Genomic DNA, 7,389 nt, shown 5'->3' with positions numbered 1-7,389 from the left:
ATCAATTGTGTCAAGCATATTTCATAATTTTATTAAAAAGACCCTGCCTGGCTTGTGCGCATGTCTGGCGCACATGCGCGTTAGGGCGCGCAGGGGCGACCAGTGCTCCCTCCTCCTCTCGGTCCCAATTTCCCCACACGTTTAGGTTAGTTTCGGGTTTTCTTTTATGCATCATCTGATCACTGATTGTCTCAAGGTGTTTTTTTTTTCCTATTGATTTCATCATCAATTTACTTCATCGAGATACACTCACTCACTCACTCACTCACTCACTCACTCACGCACGCCAGTCACGCTACTGAGCAGGAATCCTGCGCTGACGAGAGCTCCGGAACCAGCAAATGGCCACCTGCTCTTCCTTGCAAGACGTTGAGCCTCCTCCAAAGAAGCAAACACAAGAAACTCCACTTCAGAGAAGAAATAACGTGTGGCATTAGGGCCCAGCCAAGAAGTTGGACCATCGCCAAGAATCAGCAGCTGGTCGGAGGAGCCACCGCAAAAGTGTGGAGAAACCCCATGAGAGAGACTTGACTGGGACAGTGAATACGTCAAAGAACCAGCCAAGTTGTCCGTTGAAACCTGGGTAGAGACAGACAGGCACTGACTTTTTAGAGAGCTAGGAACCAAGGAGACATCAACTCCTGCTCTGCTCTCTCCAACTCTACCTGGGGTGAACGCACCGATGAAGGCAATGCTTGTTGGGACTATGATGCTAGAATGATACGTGTGCAGAGCGCTGTTATTATGCTCATACTTATGATCACGCTTGCTTGCTCCAGTCCTTTTATCCTTTGGATTATTTTTGGCTGGTGTGATGTGTGTCTGCAGTGAATAAACCGAGCATTCGAAAACGTCTAAGAGCGTTAAGTAATTATTGGTGACGCCGCTGCTCCTGACGCGTGCATCAGGTTCACTCTTGGCTCCGTATTTGTTTTTATGGCTTCTGAGAGAATGGCTTGTGAGTGTGTGGCTCTTTCCTCTGAGAGCCTAGAGGAGGCCCTCCTTCCTGTGTGAGGTTTCTGTGTCAGTCAGTCTGTCTCTCTCAACCCTCCCTCCCTCCCTCCCTCCCTCCCTCCATCCACCAGCTCTCTTCACAGAGGAAGAGGGCCTGGCTGCGGTGTAGAATTCGGCTTGCCCTTGCACATGTGCTCTATCTCTCCATCTATCTATCTATCTATCTATCTATCTATCTATCTATCTATCTATCTATCTATCTATCTATCTATCTATCTATATCTAATGTATCTATCCTCGCTGCTGCTGTGCGCCTTCCCCCGGCGTGGGTCTTTGTGACCCCAGCGGCTACCTTGAGCCAAAGGGGTCGGAGAGGTCTTGTTTGAGCGAGCGAGCAAGCTAGCGAGCACTCCAACCCTGACTGTAGAGGTCTAGTTCTAGTTCAGAGTTCACTTGGCCGCTTCTCAAACCCAGCAGCCCCTCCCTCCCTCCCACCCTCCTATTCTTGTAAGGCGTCTGCTTTTCTAAAGGTGGGTTAAGGGCCGCAGCCTGCCCCCCCCCCCCGTAGAAGTCAGCATGGTGGGTGGGGAATGTGGGAAGCCAAGCTTTCTCCCGAGTTTGTCTCTCCCCCAGGCATACATATCCCACTGAAAGGTCATTCACCCAAGGTAGGCATATCCCACTGAAAGGTCATTCACCCAAGGTAGGTTCTGGGTTACTCTCCCTCAGGGTGGTCAGCCTTTTAGAGCAAGCAGACAGACACCACTGTTTGTGCCACCATAGGGAGGGAGGAAGGACCCCGCTCGCTTCCGATCAGGGTGGTAGTGGTAGAGGTTGAGCCCACTGGAGAGTGAGCAGGGTTAGGCTGCCCCGTTGAATCTAGGGGAGGGGGGTGGGGGACCACCAGGTGCAGCTGAGAGTGAGCAAGCTTTATACCCCTGAGCTGTGTCTGCCTCTGTTATTTTCCATCTCTCTCTCTCTCTCTCTCTCTCTCTCTCTCTCTCCCCCCCCCCCCCCCCCGCTGTCCGATTTAGCCTATGGAACCCGGGGTTCGTTGTAGGGGGCTGTCCTTCCTCCCGCCCCCCACCGGGGGTGAACATTCTTGGGGGGTGTTGCAAAGGACGCCTGGCCAACACAGGCCAGGCAGGGGAAAAGTTCAGCGGCGCCTATTAGCGAGGTCTGTATTAATTACGTCAAGGTGGCCCGGGCGGGCGGGGCGTTTTCATTAGGTTACCAAGGAAGGCAGAGAGGTTGGGGGCGGGCGAAGCCCTGATGTCCAACAGGCGGGTGGATGTGACTTGCGGGAGGGGAGGCGCGGCACGGCACGTCCGCCACCGTCTCTGTTGCTCGCCTTGGTTTTCATTGAGAGGCCCACACGGGAGGGGGTGGGTTCATGCTCAGGTGGCGAAGAGGTTTTCCTTTCACTTATAGAAGGGGTGGCGAGCGTGCTATGTTGGGCGGTGTGATCCGGCTTACTGTGTGTGCCAAACCTGGCCTTATATTAAGAAGAGTTGGAGTGTGATAAGGTCGTGGTTTGGGTCCGGTGGGCAGAGAGAGAAATGCGTCTGCCAGCAAGCCCCAGGCTCTCTCGCTCTCCGGCGGTGTTGCCCCACTGTGTGACTGCCTTAGCTAGTTGTCTGCCTCCAATTGTGAGCTAATGTCTACAACCTGTGTGTGGGGGCGCCCGACCCATGGATCCTGCCGTTAAAGCTTGATTTTTTTTTCCTTCTCCCCCTTTCAGATGTGCGTTGCCGTGCCGCTGGCGTTGATGGTACACGTCGCTGGAGCTCGGTGATCTGGCTAAGCGTGGGGGGACCCAGCTGGCTGGCTGCCTGCTGCCTGCTGCCTCCGGCTGGACGGAATGCATCGCTCTCTGGAAGACTCTGCTGCAGTCTTGCTTCCTTGGCCTTGGACGGAGCAGCCGTTGCAAGAGGAAGGAGTTCCAGGCTATTAACTATTTAATGGAAGTGATTCAAGCTGAGCCGCGCTCCCCCGTCCCCCGGGTGCATTGCATCGTTGTGGACTAAATTAGCTGTTACATTACTTCGCGTTTTGTGTGTGGTTGGTAGGTGGGTAGGTGGGTAGGTAGGTAGGTGGGTAGGTAGGTAGGTAGGTAGGTGGGTAGGTAGTTAGGTAGGTGGGGTGGGGGATAGGGGAGGAAGGAAGGAAGGAAGGAAGGAAGGAAGGAAGGAAGGAGTAAGTGAGAGTGGGAGTTAGGTGGGGAGGTGAGTTAGGGCATAGGTAGGGTAGAGTGAGAGTGAGCGTGAGAGTTGTTGGGGAGGTAGGTAGCACATAGGTAGGTGTAGGGTAGGAAGGAAGTGAGAGTTGGGAGTTAGTTGGTGGGGAGGTTAGGGTAGCGATGAGGGGGAGCTAGGTGACAGGCAGGCAGCACGATCGGTGGCTGGCTGTGATGTCATTGTGAAAGTCGGCCCTTGACACACACAAGGTTTTTTTGTGTCGCTGCTCGCTTGCTCGCGTGCCCGGGTCGGGCGTTCCGGGCCACGGGGCGCGAGGGCGGGGAGGTTGGACCCTTGTCGCCCGCTCGCTTCACCTGGTGGCCCGGTGTGCGTCCCTGGCCGAGTCTGCCGTGTTGAGGGGGGGTCGTCTGTCTGTCTGTCTGTCTGTCTGTGTGTGCTGCGTCTGTGGGTGTCCCCGCTGCCCGACAGGCGCGCGGGCGGGCCAGCCAGCCGTGCGCATCCCGTGTGTCTCTCCCTGCCGGCTAAGAGGCGCGCGGGCGCGCCTGTCTCCCTGTCCCTGGGTCGGCTCGGGTCGACCAGGGCGGCGGAGAGTGGCGAGGGAGAAGAGAAGAGAAGGAAAGAGTGGAGGAGCGTCCGGGGGCGGCGGCCCGAGTTTGCCGGGCGAGGCCGGCCGGCCGGCCGGCCTCGCCCGGCAAACTCGGGCCGCCGCCCCCGGACGCGAAAGGTGGGTAGACCAGCAGCCTCGGAGAAGATATCTTGTCTTTTTCCTCGTCGCCGCTAGGGGGAATCGTCGGGCATTTCCCCGGTCCGGGCGAGCCTTCGGTCACGCGCGCATGCGCGCTGTGGCGCTACCGGTGGGCCGACCACCGCACCGCTCCCCCTCCTACTCTCAATCACTCCGATCCTTTCCTCTGAGAGCCTAGAGAAGTCTCTCCTGCGTGAAGTTTCTGTCTCTGTGTGTGTCAGACTGTCTGTCTCTCCCCCCTCCCTCCATCCCTCCCTCTCTGCCTCCCTCCATCCCTCCATCCCTCCATCCCTCCATCCCTCCATCACTTCTCTTCACAAAGGAAGAGGGTCTGCGTGGCGAGAGGAGGGTGGGAAGGGAGGGCGTATGTTTGAACCTTCAGCCCCTTATCCCCGTATACACGATGGCAGGCAGTGAATAATAAAACCTAAGCGTGACAAACACAATGTGATGCTTCTGTCCGTTTGAAGGGATTGATCTGCTTCAAACAGAGGGCACCAGGGGTGGTGAGCTAGTAGGTTTGGGGCGGGCAGAGGTGGTGGCTCTGCTGCTGCTGCTGCTGCGGCTGCACGATTGCATTGACTAAAGCGTGGTTCAAGGCACTCCTGAAACTTGACCTGGTGGCCCTGGTACTGTGCGCACACGCACACGCACACGCACACACACCAGGCTCTTGCTCTTTTCCTTCAGGGATTTGAAGTTCCTGAAGACAGGACAGATTGCTCCTCCCCTGGCTGAGAGAGGGAGGGAGGCAGGTTGGTGGTGGTGTGTTATGTGGTGTGTGTGTGTGTGTGTGTGTGTGTGTGTGTGTGTGTGTGTGTGTGTGTGTTTGTGAATCACGGTGTAAAAACACACTCTGCCCGCCTGTCCATCAGTCTGCCTTCCCGTGAGAAGCCAAAAAGGACCCATGGAGGCAGGCAGAACCCACTTCTTCAAATGGATTTAGGTCTCTCTCCCACCATCAGCCTAGAATGGAAGCTCCAACTGAATCCACTTCGCTCACATGCAGACTCAAAAACGGATGGATCTTGGACTTTCACTCACTGTCCCTGAGCGTGCCTTCCGTGGCTATTATTTTGTCATGTCTTACACTGTTGGACGTCTCCCTTCACCCACTTTGCTGTTGTCCTTGCCCCAGGGGTGAGATGATCTCGGTCCATCTTGTAACGCTAGTGCTCAGATGAGGACTCTCCCTCCTTCCTCACGCAGGCACCTTTGTCCATATTCTTTAGCTTCCTTCCTTTCAAACGTGTGTTTTCTAGCGGCCTAGACACTGGGCAGCCTCCTTCCATCAGTCCCTCCCTCTGTCCCACCGTCTGTCACTCGCTGCCTGCCTGCCTGCGTTCTTCCTGACTTTCATGAAAAAGCTCTCAAGTCTTTCTACGACCGACGAGTGTCAGGCCTCAGGCCTTTCCTCCTCTTGAAGAAGAGTTTCTTTCTTCCCCTCTTCCATTCCATTCCTATATTCTTGAGTTTTTGCTTTTCCCCCTTTAAAAAATAAAAACAGGAGACCCGGTCAAATGACTTGCAGGGGTGGGGGGGTGGACACACACACACACCCTACCTACACCTGACTAGCCATCCAACAAACAAAGCACACACACATACCGGGTGCCTAGGATGTTTGCCAAATTCTCCCTCACCCCTTGTAAGCACTCGGTTGGTTCCCAATCCACTCCGCTCATAGGGCGGTGCGCCCCCTGGTCTCATCACGACAACTGCTAGAGATTCACGAGGGCGGTGTGTGTGTTTATTTTCTGGGATCGGAGCCGCCGCTTTTGGACTGAGTCCCAGTGCTGGCGGTTGGAAGCTCCAGCTTCGCTAGATGGGCCAGCAGGACCCAGCCGCGATTCTGAGGACCCCTCAGGCCTCCCTCTTCCGTGACCATGCGGGTGGGTGGGGGTTGCAGTTCCCGACGGGCTCCTCTGGATCGATCGCCGCTCGCTCCCCACTCCCTTCCCCATCCCGTCCTGGGCGTCCCACACACAAGCAACCTATAGTTCACTTGCCCGAGTTAGGGTCAAAGTCCAAACTAAGATGAACAACAGAATGAAAAAAACAAAACCGAAAAACCGGTCGCCCTGAGGCCAACGGTGGCTCTCTAGCCAGAGACCAGGGGATTGAGATGCTAAAAGAGCTGGCTTCATATGTTAATCAAGCCCCGGCCTGCCTTCCTTCCTTCCTTCCTTCGGAGCCTTTTCAGGTGGGTGGGTGGGTGAGGGGGCGGGCTTGGGGCTGCTGGGTGGCTGGGTGGAAGGGAGCTAGGCGGCAGGCCTGCAGGTCTTAGGTTTCCCCTGGACCCCTGAGGATTCTCCCCTCCCCCCCCACACACACACACTCCCCCTTCTGCGGATGTCAGCATTTGGGAGACACAAGTCCTCCCATGAAGGCCCCTAGGAGATTTCATTCCTACCGGGATGGTTGGGGCCCATACCACTTATCACAATCCAGCCAGCCAGCCAGCCAGCCAGCCAGCCAGCCAGCCAGCCAGCCAGCCATTATGTCAAGTACATTTGTTCGTTTGTTGCCATCATCGTTCTCAAAACATTTAGTTTCTGCTTGAGCCCTTGGTATCAGGTCCTCATGGTTCCCTTCCCTCCTTGATACTCCTCCCTCATTAATCCTTGATAATTTATAAATTATTATTATTTTGTCATCTCTGATACTGTCGGGCGTCTCCCTTCACCCACTTTCCTGTTGTCCTACATACTTTTGTATTTTTCTTTTTAAAACATTTTATTAGGGGCTCATACAACTCTTATCACAATCCATACATATACATACATAATTATATAAAGCACATCTGTACATTCTTTGGCCTAATCATTTTCAAAGCATTTGCTCTCCACTTAATCCCTTTGCATCAGGTCCTCTTGTGATCGCACAGGCTGGTGTGATTCTTCCATGTGGGCTTTGTTGCTTCTGAGCTAGATGGCCACTTGTTCACCTTCAAGCCTTTAAGACCCCCAGACACTATCTCTTTTGATAGCCTGGCACCATCAGCTTTCTTCGCCACATTTGCTTATGCACCCGTTTGTCCTCGTTCCATCTTTTAATAGATCCTGTCATGTCTTTCTGCCGAAATCGGAGGGGTCATTGATTGGGCCCACATGTTGTAAGTAACTAATGCCGGGGCAGAAAGAGACACCCCCTCTCCCATTGATTGGGACCACATGTTGTAAGTAACTAACGGTGGGACAGAAAGAGACACCCCCCCCCTCCAATCCAACAAACAAAAATCCAATGTATAGATCAATAACCACTTATTGATTAAGTGGTTGATGGGCCATGGCTGGAGGTGGGTGGGGGGTACAGGGGGTGTGTGCAGGCAGGCTGAAACACCTTAGTAATTGATAAATAACCTGCTGAATTTGGCTTCTGTCATGTCATTTTGGCTGAGGCTTGACCCACACGCACATGGTCCGCCCGACCAAGCAGTTTTGAGATAAGCAGTGGCTAGGGACACCTCAGCCTGAGGACTGCAAACATTGG

This window comes from Tenrec ecaudatus, chromosome 7, assembly GCF_050624435.1.
Source record: "Tenrec ecaudatus isolate mTenEca1 chromosome 7, mTenEca1.hap1, whole genome shotgun sequence".
NCBI lineage: Eukaryota > Metazoa > Chordata > Mammalia > Afrosoricida > Tenrecidae > Tenrec > Tenrec ecaudatus.
This window is presented reverse-complemented; position numbering follows the sequence as displayed.